The sequence below is a fragment of the Phaethon aethereus genome (assembly GCF_964289735.1).
Source record: "Phaethon aethereus genome assembly, chromosome: 2".
NCBI classification, from domain to species: Eukaryota; Metazoa; Chordata; class Aves; order Phaethontiformes; family Phaethontidae; genus Phaethon; species Phaethon aethereus.
The window spans coordinates 126,870,395-126,888,109 of record NC_138582.1 but is presented as its reverse complement, the minus strand read 5'-3'; the positions used below and the strand labels follow the sequence as shown (position 1 = coordinate 126,888,109).

At 40.3% G+C, this 17,715-nt stretch overlaps 1 protein-coding gene across 3 annotated transcripts in view; it reads left to right on the top strand.

Moving 5' to 3' along the window:
* Window positions 1-17,715, top strand: part of RBMS3 (RNA binding motif single stranded interacting protein 3) — a gene marked incomplete at its 3' end in the record, with an annotated part of 447,733 nt that overhangs the window by 132,219 nt on the left and 297,799 nt on the right. The gene's annotated exons all lie outside the window — the stretch shown is intronic.

The following is a 17,715-nucleotide window of genomic DNA, read 5'->3' as shown; positions in this document are numbered from 1 at the left end:
TGAGTGGCCAGATAGTGAGTGAAGAGAAGCAGCAGAGAAAGACAACTGGGGAAATTATGAGATGGGGCAAAATCTTGCCAGCTGTACCAACAATGTTCTTGCAGTTTGTAGAAGTGGGTGGCCTGCCACAGCAGCATTCATAAGCCACGCAAAAGTAGGCTGGAAGACTGTGGTTTGAGTCTTAGAAAACTCCACCAACCCCATCAGTCATGGGCCATCATCAGAGGTGGTACTGCCATGTGTTTGCTGGATGTACGTTTTCTTTCCTTGGATCACTGTTTTGGCAGACTTCTGATAACATCGCTCTGTCTGTATTTCTCTGAATATTACACCAGGAACAAGACCTGTTTTGGGTTTTTGTTTTTTTGTTTTTATTATATTATGAAAGAATACCCTTGTGGGAAGACGGACTGGATCAAGTGCAGAAATCCGTGGCAGGGTGTCAGGGGGGAACAGAGGTGAGTGCTGGAGTTGCAAAGCCGGGAGGAGATGGACATGCCTGCCACTGACTGCTGCATGGCCAGGAGATTTTGAGTTTTGGAGGCAAGGTGCAGTGTGGGGAGCTGTAGGGAGAGGATCACTTCCAGCGTGATGGGGCTATGAAGGGGCTGAGTGCATCGGATGGACTCTGAGCTGGTTTAACAAGGACGAAGAGTGCTGTGGTGGGGTAGGAGCACTTGGGGTTAGGGCTCTGGGGCGGGAAGGAGTTGGTGCTTAAGCCCAACTTAATAGGGTTGGTTTCTGAATAGGAAGTCTGTGATCAGGTAGGTTGGTGTAACCCTGGGGCCACCCTTTGCTGTCTTACACTCCAACTAAGACCTTCCTTTGGGGATGGAGACATGTAGGTCCTTGTCCCCCTTCCCACTATCATACAAGACTGAGGTGTTCTCTGTTCTTTCATATGTCAACTCCATCCTTTTTTCATCTTTTTTTCTGAAATATGTCTATTTGAAATGGCAGCACAAGTCAAGCAGACGGAGTTGAATTTGAACTGGGCTGTATGTTGAATAATGAGATGAAGTCCACATCAGTGAGAAACGTATTTGTCTCTGCTGATCTTCGTTGTATGAGACTACTGTGTTACCAGTGTAGATGCTTCAGCTGGGTTCCTAAAGGTTGGTGGAGAGTATCTGAGGAAAGTGTGCCCAATGATTGATTGTTCTTAACTTTTTGTTTTGCTTTTAAATGCATATTTGACTGGTAGCCACTCCACAAACGTGGTGCCGTGTGATCAGAACTTCCTTCTGTTCCCATTGCCAGCAGTAAACAGAAAAGAAGAAGAGAAATGGATCTGTTTGCAAAACACAAGATGTGAAGTGAAAAGATTGTAAAGAATATGAATGGTAGAATTTCGAGAAAGGGAAACATCTGGCTTTGGTGTTCTTTATATTATAGTTAGCTTTGAGATTATTGTCGTAGGGGCCATATAACAGTGAGTTGGAATTTTGTAAAAGTTTGCTTTTGCATTGTTGTATTACACTGTAGGGCAGAGATACTTATTTGCATTTTCAAAGATGGATCTTTACGACGTAAGTGGTGCCATTAAAAGATCGTAAACATAATTGGGTTTATTAATGGTATGCTTTGTGGCATAAAAAGAATAGACATTTTGCTGCTTTAAACGCTGGATACAATTTCCTTCCTCTTCAATAAGATTGCCAAAAAAAAAAAAAAAAGCTTTCCAGGAATCAGAAGTGGAAGGGACCTCAAGAGGTCAGGACCTGCCTTGGGGCAGGATCAGCTCTAACCCACTGCTGAGAGGTGTTTCTGTAACCTTCGCTCAAAGGCCTCCGCCGGTGGAGATTCCTCGAGCTCCTCAGGCAACCTGTGATGGCGCTCCCTCTCCTCACTATAATGAAGCGTTTCCTAATGTGTAACCCAAATCTCCCTTGATGCAATTTAAGCCTATTGCTTCTTTTCTTATCCCCAGGGGACATGCAGAACAGTTTATTCCTTTCCTTTTTGCAGCAAACATATGTATTTGAAGGCTGCTATGCTTCTGCTGTATCTTTTCCTTAGACTAAACACTGGTCCTTTCACTTTTTCCTTAAAGGCAGTTTGGTTTAAGTTTCTGATGATGTTGCACTTTGCTGGTCTCCAATTAGCTCACTTTTTACTTGAAGGCCTTAGAGCTGGGTGCAGGATATCGGATGGCCTAAATCTTACCATTTTCCATAGTGTGAAGAGGTTATTTCATTTCTCTTCTCTGATCACATGACTGTGCTTTTTGGTGATATATCCATGTAAATAACTATGTGTATTTAAAATATAGGTACATTTCTGAGGCACAGGGTGTTGCATGAGAACAACAGTGATGATTTATGCTAAGAGATTCTCTGCAGCCCCTGGTTCTGTTATTTTCTGCAGCGCTGCTGCCAGCCAGGCATTCCTTATTGTGTGCTCTGGTCTGTACTGTTGATTATTCCCTCCTAAGGCTAGTACTTTTCATTTGTCTGCATTGAATTTTATCCCATTTTTTTCCCGGCTACGCCTTAATTTGCTAAGATTATTCTCAAATCTGAAGTCTCCAGAGTGCTTGCAGCACTTACCTCTTTAGTAGCCTCTTGTTTACGGTTAATAAATGATTTCTCTAATCCACTGGACAAGATAACTTTGAAAAGACTGAGTAACAACAGACCTGGGGAAGACTTTTGAGGAAACCCTCTCAGTACACCAGGTAGTGCAACACTGAGCCATTGAGAACTTTTTAAAATTGGATCTGCTAATCAGCTTGGCACCTACATCACACCAGTTTTAGCTAGATCATATTTCTCCTATCTGTTCAGGTTATGAGGGACAACCAAGTTTTAATTAAAATATATAGTACTTATCTAGCCATAAGACTAGTTACCTACTTCTAGACAGACGTATGGTGTGACATTATTTATTCTTGGTAAATCATGCTGCATAGTACTAATCACCTGTTACCTTTGAGGGTCTGTGAATGGATTTATATGACTATTTGTTCTTAAGATTTTCCCAGGAGTTGAAAATCTCTCTAATACACTGGGGCCTATATGCATTCCTTAGATAAATAAATAAAAGAACAGAAAGAAACCTCAAAAAGCAAAAAACCTATGCAATTTGTTTGCTCCTTTCCAGTCTTCTGGATCTCACTCACCTTCCGCAAAATATAAGACACCTTGTTAAATGAACAGAACATCCTGTGATGTGTATCCAATGCAGTAGGGTGGATTAAATTCAAGGAGATGATAGAAGAAGTTATCACATGATTGGAGATTTCAGAATCTATTTCGGTGTCATTTGTGTGTTGACCAAGGAATAGAGCAGAGTTGAATGTTGAAAGTAGTTAATATAGCAAAGAAATTATTCCAAATACCCCATGTATTTCAAATACCTCATGTAATAGCAGATCTGTTAAAATAGGTTACTGCTTAGCAAGAAGTGTTAGGTTTCCTCTTGGAAAAACATGGGAAAACGCTCTGCATGGACTTTAAGTCATTCTCCAGTATTCCTCAGATTTTTAAAAAGACACCCACTACATTGTTGTGCTAAGGTATAGTGTTATCTGAGGATTTCTCTCTGGTATGAATTAAGCAGTCAGGTCTAAAGTAATCGTATGTGCTGCAAGAGAGTTCACTAGGGAAACCTTTTGACGTAACCTCTCATTTTCAGACTGCTCTTTGTTGGTGGCATTACTGCTAAGTGAGGCAGAGGAGGAGCAACAGTCACCCTCTAATAGAACAATATATAAAACAAAATAAGCACGGTCATGACAAAATGGCCAGAAATCACTGAACAAAGCAGGGAACAATCACATATGGAGAATAATGAAAAACAGACACATGATTCATTCAGATGTTCAAACACAAAAACCCCTAATGAACAAGTCTGAGAGTTTTAGCTGCTTTTGCTTTTTCCTTTCCCTCCCCTCTTTCCCTGTCCCCCTTGTGCATTTCCCTTCTGGGTCTACTGTATTTGCTAATTTAAAAAGTAGGGGAAAACGAAATAAAAGGAACCATTCAAGAGAAGCGTTAATCTGAAACGTGTAGAATCTTCTCTTTCCAGCCCTCGCCCCCCGCCCTCTCCAGACTGGCTTGCCTTTGATAGACCTACGTGCTTAGAGCTGAGGGAATGAGTAATGGTTGTTCACAGTACAGTTTCCATACCTCACAGCCATGGAATACAGAACAGTTAATCTGCCAAATACACAAGCCCATTTCTTAGAGGATGAATTACTGTCATCTGCATCTGCCCTTGCAGACACTTTAATTGCATGCATGCAGATTTACTTCCTGGTTTAATCAGGAGCTCATATGATTTTGAGCATTTTGCAAGGACCTGAGAAGATCAGCACGGGAGAATGACTAAAAGTCCAAAATCCCACCTGCGGGAATTTTTTTCAATAAATAAAACCTATGAATCACAGTAATGTGTAGGAGACAAACACTTGGACTACATATTCTTCATTTTATGTATATTTTTTTCAAACCATGTGTGACTTGATTTGTTGAATAGCAGTGTTTGTCTTAGGAGAGAAATGTGCCTAACATGATGAGGGGAACTAGAGAGACTCTATTTATAATTCCAATATTTCATTATGGCATTTTTCTTGTTGAGAAATGTTAGCAATGATCTATTAATTTTTAAAATATGAAAACTGTGGATGCAGATATGGAGTCATTAGGATTGCGGTGGGTTTATGGTAAAAAAAATGCCATGAGGTCATCTGTGTTAACCCACCGTATATCACATTCCATTTTATTTCTCCAGCTGCCTTGCTGTCTTTAGACAAGGACTTAAAATTTACCATGACCTATTTTATAAATTGAGAGTTTATTTATGTAACAAAAATGGGATGACTGGAGGCTTACTCTTAAGTGTTGGAGATAATGGGAATGGCATGATAAAGTGCTGCTTCATATCTCCCAAAAGGAGTCTGTCCTGACTTGTGTCACTGGTGCTATTCATCCGCTTACGTTCACCAGCATCTCTAAGTACCCTAATGCACTGGAGCTTAATGAGCAGGAGGCTTCTCCTCTGGTACTCTCACAAACAAAGCTTATAAGCATATAGTAGATATAACTTGGTGTGTATCTTAGACAAAAGACTTTCATAACTTTACATTTTAGAAAGTAATTTTTGCACATATTCTATGAAGATTAAAGGTTATTTGTGATCATATGCAATTATGCATTTTCATTTTATATTAATCCCCATTCCTATTATACTTGAGATGGCACAATTTGTTTGTGACTAGCAACACGAAGCAAGTCTATGTAAAATAATAAGCTGGTGAAGAAAGCGCTAAGCTGCATAGAAAACTATTTAGTTAATAAATTTTATTTATTGGGAATAAGCTCAAATTGCAATAACTGTGCTACGTTATTTATGATTCTCAGAATTGCCATTTTGAGAGAGAAAAAAAATCCAGCCAAGTAGGTCTGTGCCTGATCACAGACTGTAAACTGTTCACACTAGGAGGGCATGCACAGCGTGCTTCATGGGGAAATAGATCTTGTAGAAAGTAAATAATTTGTAAAACAGACTTATTTAATTTTGAAACTCTAGACTTGTGTAAAAAAATAAATCAATCCTATTTTTGATGCCAGGATAGACAATAGATGTGGTGACTTTTTTTGTGCATTAGTTTTGTTGGTTTGTTTGCTTTTTTTTTTTTAATCCATTCCAAAGATTTATGTAATCAGTGGCATAGTAGTTCACAGGTTATTAAAAGTGTAGCAGTATGGAATATTTTAAGTCGGCAGGTTTTCTGACAGTGAGGCATTTGTGAAGGCTGAATAGATGCTGATTGTGGATAGGTACTTAGCAAGTTTTATGTATGGCTCTGCCGATCCATCTCACTACTGACCTGTAGCAGCCCCAACTAATCTGGCTCTGGATCTCTTGAACAGAGAGTGCAAACTATGCTGAGTTGTGCCAATTTTGGTGAGCAAGCCAGCTGATAAACCCGTTTCTCCCGAGTTAGGACAAAGTCTTCAGTAGTGTCACTAATTCCCCATTTCAAAATGGTATAAAAAGGGGGAAAAAAAAAAAAAAGGCAAACTTGCCATGCTAAGTTTTTTGATAACAAGAGATACATTTAAACATCATGATGTTAATTGTTTAAAATCTGTAAATGTTTGGAAGGTTTTTTTAGCCTTTTTTCTGTTTTTTGAAACCTTAGTTTCATTCCCATGTATTTAAAAAGTAAAGCCGGAGAATTTTGTTTTCTGTTTTAATTAAAAAGTTGTATTACTCTGTAACCATATTAGACTAGCAGCCAAATCTTTTAGGGAAAAAACCTGAAGGAGACTTCTAAGCACCCTAAAGGCAGGCATACGTCAAAATAAAACTCATACCCTACCTTATCAAATGAAAGCTTGTTTGATCTACAGGCTCATGAACTATGATGCTCTATAAATTTGACTATCTCAAGAAGTTACCAGATACTAGATAAATTTAAAGAAGTGCATGTATATATTCAAAAATACATATGTAGCAGTCCCCTTGGGCTTACAGATGATGCATTATCAGATTTTTAGGTAACGTAATGAAGCGATGGCACTCCGTGGGAGCGTGCAATGCCGTTGGGTGAACTATTTTCCTGGCACCTGTTGGATTGGCCAGCAGGCATTATGTGTGTCTTGAAAATGCACGAGTGCTTCGCAAAACCTCGCTTTAGCTTGGAGGTAGAGATTCTCCTGTTTGTATAGTTTTGAATGTTTTCCACATCTGCTGAAGTGAAATAAGAGAGGGTTTGGGTTGTGCTGAGCAAGTCACCATAGCTGGAGCGTGCCCATACTGGCTGCTGCCTGCCGTGGTGGGGACTCAGAGACACACCTGCCTCCGTGCCTGCAAAATGGTGCTGCACCTCAGCAAACATTCTTGCCTGCATCTAACCAGCGCTGTGTCTCAAGCAAGTCCTCTAAAAATTGCTTATTGAATTTAAAGCCAGGTCCTCTATAGAGGAAACTCCTTCCTAATTAGTTCCCCAGACACTTTCTTAAATGACTTCTTTGCAATTAAGGAAAATATTTCCTGGGCCATTATCTTTTCATAAATGAACTCATGGCCTAGCAAATATTTTCTGTAAGGAGACCCAAGATGCTCAAGTATTCTGTGACATATCTAATCTGTGATTATTCTTAATTTACTGCTTCCAAAATTTGTAGGTCTATATTGCTGGCAAATAATTGGTTTAATTTTGTTTCCTTCCAGAGAAATAGAAAGTAAAATTTCCATTTATACATAGTGATTAATGTTTTGATTCACTGGTCTGTATAAAACTTTACCAATAGCTTGGCATGCATTTGAAGTGCATTTTGGGACTGGGTAATGTTAGAAGGCTCTTAGTGGTCTCAGCAGACTTGGAAATATCTATTTCATATCACAGAGTGAGCAGAAGAGGATTTTTTTTTCCCCTTTGAACAGCGGCTCATATCAGCGGCTTTGAAAGCTTACTTGCAATGCGTTGGCTTTTTCAACTGTCTTGCAGAATCACTTTGTTTAAACTTTTTTTTTCTCTGATGCCATGACACAGCATCTCATGTATCAGTAAAACTGTTTGGCCTGTGGTTGCTTGAAGGCATATTGTCTCTTCTAGAAGCGGTGGTACTCTGCTGAGAAGTTGGTTTCTCAAAAGTCTCAAGACCTTCAGCGCAGCAGCCGACCCCTGGAAACCCCCAGGCAGAGGCAGAGGAGGACAGTGCCCAGCTCCTCAGTTTTGCTAGAGCCAACTCCATTAAGCGCTCTCAAAGTATGCAGCATATGCAAAACAAATGCTTACTTGATATAGTGACAATTTGATAATAAATCAAATCGACAGAATCTTATTGAACACGGGTACTCAACAGGAACCATCCTGAATCAGATCTGTTAATTATAGCGTGACTTCACTTCTGCAGTATGCCAGCGATTAGAGAAGTCACCGTTCGCATTTCCCCCTATTAGTGCACGTCCCTGGCTTTTGTTTAGAAGAGTGGAACTCTCTTACCCAAGTGAATTAAGTACATGTCCTCTTTCTTGGTAGATAATAGACTGTGAAAGTAAAACACTAATAGATCATGCCATCGTTTTTATTAAATCTGTCTTTCTGGGTATTCGAGGGCTGCCTGTTTAGAGATGGCATAGGATTGCCAGAGTAGGGATATATGTGCAACGCAGGAGAAAAATCATAACCTCTGGCAATAAAGATGTAGCTCCCTCAACACTGAACAAAAAACCCACCCACGCCAGTTCTGGGGAAGGAACTGATGTGCATTATTAATATTACTCCATCTATTTAGGTTATGGTAGCTGTACAGCAGTAAAGCTCTAGGTACTAATCAACGGTACAGAAAACAATTGTACTCTACAAAAATTAATTAAGAGACAACCTTGTCCTATGGACTTTGCAGCCCAGGGCTTTGAAAAAGAGCGGTGTCCACAATTAATTTTAGGCACTGTGAGTAATCTTATGACTTTGAATGGAGTTAAAGAACATTTTTTTAAAATACCAAATTCTCCAAAAAAGAAACTCCAAACCAGTCTTTCAGCTCTCCTGAGAATAGTCATACATTTGGATAACATTTACTGAGTTTTTTTCAACCCAGAATGTTTTGAGGAGAGCTAAATTTATATATGAGAAAAGGAGGAGGCCATGTTAGGGGTGGTAGAAACAACTCCTATGTCGTGAAATAGTTTTTGTCTGACTGGGTCTTCCTCAGGACCAATGATCGACTGATGTTTTCTTCCATTAGATGGCAGTGGTGTGATATGTGGTTTCTCTGGACCCCCAAATTACAAGTTTGATTAAAAAATTACAAACGGTTCATTTTTTCTTTCTTTAAAAAAACACATCTCTGAGTTTGGTTTATAATACCAGAGTCTCCAAGCTTTCAATTTTTTATGCAGGTAGAATTTTACAACTTATTGGCCAGTTTCAAGCAAATGTGCCAGAGGCCTGGGACTTCCAAATACAGCCGAGTTAAAAAATTTTCAGAAGATGGGCAGCTATGTAGAGTGGAGACTTGGTGCTCCCACAGAAGGAAGTGCAGGTTGGATTTAATTTTATTCCACCGAAAGTAACTGCAGTACATCACCACTTGCTCATCTATGGCGGAGCCAGAGCTGTGCTGGTTTTGCCCAACAAGAGTTTGGGAGGCAGGTACTAATATTAGGGGGTGGGTGGAAGCAGTAAGGAACGCGTGGAGTGGAGGATTGGAGTTACTGCAGCAAGTTGTAGCGTCACACTTGGGATAGGATGTGGTCAGAGACAAGAAAGATGGGGCTCAGATGTATAAGATGACAGGCTTCATTCACTTCGTTGCTTGTAGAATACTCTGTTTTATTCTAAACAACAGAGAAAAACAAATTTATTTTTTTAATGTATAATCTCTATGAAGATCTTTCAGCCACATGCCCTTGTTGCTTGCGGTATTAGTCGTGGTGTTGTTGTTTATTAACTTATTAAATATGAAGCAGTAAACACCATTTATTTTTAAATGAATTAAAATGGACTTGTTGCCCTTCATGGCTTTTTATTAATTAAATATTTTTGCTAAGCTGTCGGCTTTCAAAGCAAAGGTTGCAGCCAGGAGATGGGGGTCAATAGGACCTCAATTTAAATGCATGTTATCTCTATGTTAATTGCCTGCATATTTAACCAACGGAGCATGTCATTCTGAAGAAAGTAGAGGTTTTTGTGGTCAACCTTTAATCATGAAACAGCAAGAAAAAGTCTGAGTGACCTGGTTTGCCTGCGGTATCTTGGTTGCTCTTGTCAGTCACTTCAGCTCACAGTAAATTGCAGGGTAAATTCCACATAATTGATGGAATGTATCTTTAAAAAAAGCCCCAAAATGGAGGAAAAAAATCAGTGTTCAAAATGTTAGTGTTTAATTTTTGTGTGTTGCACATTATCTTAGTAGTTATTTCCTTTTTAATAAAAACAGATTTTATTGCTAGTACAGATCGTTATTAGACAAGAAGTCGTGGAACAGACATTAAATATGCCTTGAATTTTGGAGACAGATACATATTTATCAGGTTAGGTGAATATGAGTTCTTACATCAGGAAGAATTGCATAGCTACTGCTTGCCATGCTCTACTTTCGTGAGCTGCTACTTAAAATAGTTATACTTAAAGGAGAGAGGGGTATGCCATGTAACACATCCTTCTGAGGCTGCTGGGATTAATAAGCCTCTGTTTTGTCACTGTGCTGTGTTTTCTCTAGTGTCTAGTAATGAGATTGAGTTTTTGGAGCTTCAAGTATTTGAGATTGCTACCTTTGTCAAATTTGCTTGAATAGGGTCAGTTGGTTCAGAAGTTATGGGGAAGGAGGGGCGAACAGGGAAATATATGTAGTTGTTCTGCAGTATATTCTTTGCCTTGCTTTTTACTCCTTTTGTAATGATTCCCAGAATTCTGTTTGCCCTTTTGAGCAAATACGGAGCTGACATGTCTATGGACAGCTCAAAGGGCATAATTTCATGATATGAAACTAGCCTTTTCTCCCATGTGCATCACTACATGTATCTACATATAATTTCTTCTGCTGGTTTATTACCCAATCGCTTAGTTTAATAATGTCCTTCTGAAGTTCTTCACAGATGCCCCCCATTTCTTCTCCTGAATAATCTTGTCACCTCACTGCTTAGCCTCTTCACGTCATTTAGAAGGAGGCTGTGCAGTATGGGTCCTGGCAAAGCTCCATGTGAAGTCTCTTGGTGCCATTCCCCTCTTGTAAGAAGGATCATGCCCTCTACCCTCTGTTTTTATCTTTTAACCAATTGTTTATCCAAGAAGTTTCCCTCTTAAGCCATGGCTGCTTAGTTTCCTAAGAAGTCTTTTGTGGGGGCCTTGTCAAATGCCTTTTGGAGATCCAGGCAGACTATATTAGCCAGATCACCCTTATCTACAAGCTTGTTGACCTTTTCGAAGAACTCCAATAGGTCTGTGAGGCAAACCTACAAAAGCCCCGTTAAGGCTTTCCACATACTGTATTTCCATTGATTTCACTCTGTTTCTGTAATTTCTGGTAATTTGACAGCAGGATTACAGACCTGTAGGTACCCGGATCTCACCTGGGATCTTTTCAGAACACTGCCACTGCATCTGCCACCTCCCGGTCCTCAGGTACGAAGTTGGTTTTAGAAAGGAAGCTGCACACCACTTATTAGCGTGTGTAGTCAGCTATTATGTCCGGGAGCTTTTTTTAAGTGGGGATGGTGAATACCATCTGTTGTTGCAATTTGTTAGTGTTCACTTCTGTCAATTTGTGCCATAACCTTCTCTGTGGTCATTTCAAATTAAGAGTTGCATCTGTTCTTCTGAGCTTCCTCAGCAGCTGCTCTCCGAAACAGCACCTAAAAATGTGGTCTTTGCATTATATCCCATTCTGCCCAGTCTGTGTAGGGGTGATCAAAGTACCCTATGAACACTCTGCTCGCTTTCTGCCCTTACTGCTTTTCTGCATCTTCTTCTGCATATTGCAGTTGGTGTCGCCGTCCTGGCGGGGCAGTCAGTGGTACAGAGGTAGGTCTCCGGTAAGGCAGAATTACAATTCTTCCTGTTCAGGGCTGGGATTTTGGTTCTCACAGTTTACTTGCTGCCATGTTTAGCCTGATCATTTCTCCACCACCAGCACGGCCTACTCTGTGTCGTGCATGTTACATCTTAGTGTTATGGTGGTCCACTCGTTGCCTTGCTTTCACAGTCTTTCTAATACCTGAGTGTTTTCATACTGTAGTATATATTCCAGTTCACCCATCTTATTTCTTAGGCTTAGAACATTTAGGCAGCTACTAGTATTTCAGCTGTGTTGTCGGCACCATATGTGAGTGACTCTGTGGTTATTTTCCATCCCAGTATGTCCCCTTGCATTCTCTGGCCTGGTGTTTCGTTTGCAAGAGGGATAGCTCTAGTGATCACCCTCTGATTTTCTCCAAGGTTACCAACTCCCCATCTGTTTGCCTGATGAGATTGCCATCACTCCAACCTGCTCCTTCCTTCTGGTTAGCTCCAAGTTCTAGAGGGACACTTTCAATGCCAGAAGATGTAGAGTCAGCAGCTCTCAGTGGGGTAGATCCATGCTCTTATCGTCTCAGCTTAGTTCTTGGAAATGTTGGGGCTCTTTGTATTCAAAAGGGTGTAGAGAGGGATTGGTGGGGAATGGAAGACATAGCATTTAAGAGAACATTCACAAAAGCAAAACAGAATAGGAAAGGCACTGACAATGAAGAAGTCATTTAGGCAGGGGAAAAAAAAAATGTGCGCACAGTGCTGGCAGCAAGAATAAGTGAGCGTAAACGGGCCGTGATTAAATTATGGGTGAAATATGGGTGAGAGTTTCTGACCAGCAGAGTAGCAGAGTTTTGGTGCAGGAGGTGGAGCAAGCTCAGTTTTCATGACAGGAGTAGTGGCATGAGGCTGCTTGGGAGTGGGGTGGGGGTTCAATGACCATCGAACACAAACACATGCACTTAGTCGTAGAGCTGTCCCGATGTTGTGAGTTCGGAGCCAGGCAGGTATGACCAGATGTAGCTTTTTAGTGCATCATTTCATTCAGCTGCTAGGGTCATCTAAATAGCTGCACCTCCACGAGGAGCCTGGGGAAGGGAGCAGGGAGATGCGTTCTCTTTAGGGCTGCTCTCTGTGGGGCCACTGCGGACGTTGTGGGAGCTGGGCTCCGGTGGATGCTGGCTTAGGGCTTTTTGGGGCCGGGGCACTCTCCTGTGCTCTCTGCCACCCTCTTAAAAGAGCCTGTACCTGGAGGATACCTCCTGATGCAGGTCCCAGCTCTTGGGCTGAAGAGGGGTCTTAACCAGGCTGACCGACTGCATTGGGGTGCGCGTGGGGTGGAGCCACGATGGTTTGCTGAAATGCCGGGGAGCAGGAGCCAGAGGAGTGAAGTGCGGCTGCATTATGGTTCATCTGCTGGCAAATGATGTGTGTGTTTGCCAGTGTGAGGCCTAGCAAATATCTCGAGGTTTGCACATTTAAAAAAAAGAATTCCAAAATGAGTTTTGTCAAGTTAACCTTCGGAAGCCCAGCAAGGTGAGCTTGCTGTGTTTTGGGAGCGAGGATAGGGCAGAGGAATGGCTATGAAGTGCTCCCCTATTATTTTAACTGAAAGTCAAGACTATCACTCAGTCATTTCATATTAATAAGGATTATAAGAAAATGGGATTTTCAGATTATGATTTTAAAGCCCTGTGTTCCCACTGTGTTTTAGGGAAGAGTGGAAGCACATGTTGCCCACAGGACTAAGTGAAACCAGAAATTTCATTTCAGTTTAGACAGTCTTTACTGACACTTTGCTCCTGGGTTTGGCATTCCTGGAAGGGAGAAGTGGAATGTAAAAGGGGAGAAACTTTCCAGTCAACATTTGGTTTGAATTTACATATAACCTTAAAAAAGAAAGGAAAAAAGAAAAAAGGAAAAAAGTGCCATTAAAATTCCAGTATTGGTCCACTCAGAAATACTAGCTGTTCTCTAAACCTGCCCTATGCCTTTCATTCTATATGCTGCATCAATGTTTCTGCATTGTTATTTTATCCTGGTAAAAAGGATTTAAATGGAGAAAACTTTGCAACAGAGAAGTTTTTGATTGGCATAAAAGTGTCCTTTATTTATTTTACTTATTTATTTCATTCCTTCAAAAAACAGAAATAAGATATTATAACTTATCTCCTCTCTGGTAGAGGTAGATTGCAGATCTAGTCTGTGCTATTCAAGTCATTGTAAGAAAATCTCGATGAGTTAAGGGTGAAAAAGGCCTTCAATTTTAAGACCTCAGCTGCCCTGTGCGGAGCAGTGTTATCAAGCAGCTTGTGATCTCTCTCAATAGATAGATATAGATACATGTGTATATGTGTGTTGAACAACTTCATTAGAAGTTGATGTATCAGTGCATCTCATATAATACCTTGCATCATTATAATGCAAGAATTGACATTTGTGAGCATTTAGATGGAAGTTACACAAGTCGCAATTCATAAATAATAACTAAAAATATGATTTTGACCTAGTGATAAACTTTCCTAGAAAGAGCAATTTAATTGTCAATCACGAGATCAGCGTTGACATTTGAAGTTGACAGTAAGGTTCAACTCATTAATGTTTCCATTTTGCATGTGACTACTCTGCCTTTTGAATTTTCTGAATACAGAAAGGGCCACCTTAGGATGTGTATACTTAGCATTAGATGCATGCTGAAGCACAGTGCTGAAGAAGGCCTTGAGTTTCACTAAAATCAATCTTCTTCATAAAACATGTGGCAGCTTTGATGCAACCTTGTGCTTCACAGTTCATTTTAGGACAAAGGATGTATAAGCTCAGTATTATAGGACCCACAAATGCTATCATTTATACTGAGCCCTACACATCAGTTGTTTTTTTTAAATTTTTTTGTGTAGTGCTGTTAGAAATATCACAGGCCTAAGGATATATTTGAAAATCTTCTTCTCTCTTTTGTGATGTTATAAAGGTAGTGTTCCCCAGTCTGATGTGTTTGGAATTAATTTGGTCACTATGGCTAGACTGCATGTCAAAAATGTTATCTCCATTATTTCAGTGAAACCCTGACTGCGTGTTTAAGGAGTATGTATGGCACTCACTTTGGACATTACACTCCTGGCATTTATGTTGGCTGGCCTGCATGCTTGTTTTAAACATCCTATTTGGATCCTTTGGATCACTTTTCAGATTTGGGGCTAAATCTTCAAAATTTGTCAACTGCTCTTGGAAGTGAGACGCAGAGGCTGCAATGTATTACGCTTACATACCTCAAAACCTATGGCACTTTTGGGAAATGAATGCATTACTCCTTTTGATAAATGCTTACTTGTTCTGCTAGCACTACTACACCTGAAGCTGCGCATGGATCACTCTCTGTGATTTGAGTACATTTAATGGATTATTTTAATGGAAACTCTTGCTTCTATGTGTATGAGCATGAATACCTCCTTTAATTATTAAATGGAACTGCAAGATGAGTAAGAACCTCTGGAAAGCTCAGAGTTAACGCAGAAAAGGAGAGGACCTTTTGCTTTGCAAGCTTCTGGGAGGAGAGAAGGTATTTTACACCAACTGGCAAAGAGCTTACAGGGCACACTTCCAAACCTTCAGAAAAAGTTTCTCACAAAGACTTTTTTCTTTTTTTTTTTTAAAGTCATGCTGCAGGAATTAAGCTGGAGATATCACTGACCGAAAGGACATTTTTTCTGAATGAGCTGAGAACCAAAGGAAATGACTCCGGGGTTTGAAATCCTTTTATTTCCTCTGTGGAAGATATCTATGCAGCCGAAACGAACCATTCTGGTTGGCTCCAAGCCAAACTTTATGGGAACTGAGATTAGGAAGTTCCATGGTCAAAATAGCCATTGAACAAATTGCTTCCAGTTTAAAGCCTCAAATTTCCTGATAAAGCTACAGCGTTTACCCTCCCCCCCCTTTTTTTTTTGTTTCACTTGGGTGAACGACATGCCCATTATAAAGCACATACTGTTTATCCAGTTGTGGTCCTTGCAGTGCTCTCAGAATTGCCTGCAAAGCATTTGCTAATTTTTGCTTTTATGTGAGATAAGCAGAGCAAAAACCCAGAAAAATGTCGGAACAGGTTTTGGGTGATGTTTCCCACTTAAAATAGTGGGGAAAACTGCTACAAACACCAACTCAGATTGTGCACTTTGCATTTTTGTCTTGCAGCCCTTTTTGAAGGGATGCTTTGGTTTGTTTTAGGTGGGGTTAGCTGGCTTGCTTGGCCTTTGTGAACTAAATGAAGAGGCAGCACCAATAGCAGTTGTGCCTCTGAAGCTCTAAAGCTCTAAAAACCAGCATGCTGTGAGTAGACCACTAAGCCTGGCCTCTGGATGCTGTGGCATGGGCTAGCTAATCTCCAAAGTAACAAAATACTTTAATTAGAACAATGAAATTCTACATTTCTGTTCATGGATTTCTTTCCCTGTTGCCTTCAAGCTGTTTTGCCTGTGGTAGGTAAGGGCAGGCTAAGGAAGATCCGGAAGGGTGGCAGAGAGGGTTGGTGCTGAATCGGGAGCAAACTCCAAGTGCGCTGATGCGTCCTTACTCACCCCACTGTGCTTTGGGCTACGTTGGGCCAACTACTTCTGCCGCCTACCTGTGTGCCCGTCCCCTCGTGCACGTGCCCATCTCCTTTCAACATGGGCAATGCTTCAAAGCAGAGCTTGTCTGATGTGGGCGTAGGCTGTGTTTTGGGCAGTTCTTGAAGAGGATGTTGGTAATTGTAACGCAGTCAGAGAGATGTGACAGGATGTGGCCACATCCGCTTTTTCTGTCCCCACCAGCACTGCTTTATTCCCCAAAGTGTATGTGCCTTTGTGCGTACTTTGTGTATCATGCGTTAATGTCTTACTAAATTTAAAAGTCCTAAATATTAGGCAGGTGTTTCCATCGTTGCACCTGAGAGACTAATTCCCGAAATAATAAAACTCATTATTAGTAAGGTTTTTTTCTTTATACTCAGCCTAAATTTTGCTTTTCCTAATTTAATCCCACTACTCTTCATTATCCCTCCTCCCCTACCTCTGGGCATCACACTAATTAATTCATCTCCCTCTTTGGTTTTCGCTTTTTACCCTTCAATATTAGAGTTCAATGTTAAAATGCATTCCTCTTTTCTTGTATTTACTCAGCCCAACAGATATATTTTAGCTCAGCAATCCTTCCTTGTAAAACTGCTCCTGCTGACCTCTGTTCAATGTTATTGTTCATCAGTGAACAAACCCTCTGGTTTGTTTACAAATTGCTGGTATCAAAGTGATCAGAACAAGATGCATTACCCCAGGTAAGTGTGTGTGACATTATAAGCTAGGAATTTATAAATCCGTGCCCTTAAACCAATTTTGTTTGCTTTCTCTTAGGCTTTTTCTTTTTTTTAGAGGAAGATTGATCATAGTTTTTACGATCAAATTTGAAATCAAACCAGAGTCTGACACTTTCTTAAATGTACTTAGGAAGTCCTATTTAATAAATATTTAGGGCATAGGTGATTTTAATAATTTGATTATTTTTGAAATGTGTTACATATCTGGATGACCTGACATGAACCTTTAAAAAGTCTCAGTTTGCATGTCACGGAATCACAGAATCATTAAGGTTGGAAAAGACCTTTAAGATCATCAAGTCCAACCATCAACCCAACACCACCATGGCTCTCCTTTTCAATCAGCACTGTTTCTGGAATGATTTCTAAATGTTGCAAAGGCCCTTCTTTCCTATTGTACCCTTTGTTGGTAATATGAATAATCAGCCTCTCTGTTCCTTAATGACATTCTCTCATGTATTTGTAGACAGCTATCACATCTGCCCTCCTTCATTTTTTTTTTTTTCCCTTTTTATTATTGTCTGTGTCCTAGACATAATATGCCTGTGCAGGTAAACTGAAGCAAGTCACTAATGAAACAAGTGCTCAGTCTGTCATGAGTCATCTGAATCTTGACCAAACCATCATTTCTTCTCTTCCTTCTTCTAAAAAGGGCACCTAGGATAATTTTTCCATTTAAAAGTCTGCTCCAGTTACAAAGGGAGAACAGTACCATCATGTATTACCAATCATCGTAAAAAATAAACAAAAAAAACCAAGCTCATATTCCAGGTAAATAAAGGCTGGAAAGCGCATGCCCTTGTCATCTGGCAAATACGGTATATGCCACCACAAAAAGCAGGAATGATGTGAACTTTGCCTGGAAAAAACAGATCACTTATTAGAGACTGTGTCTGTCAGGATACGT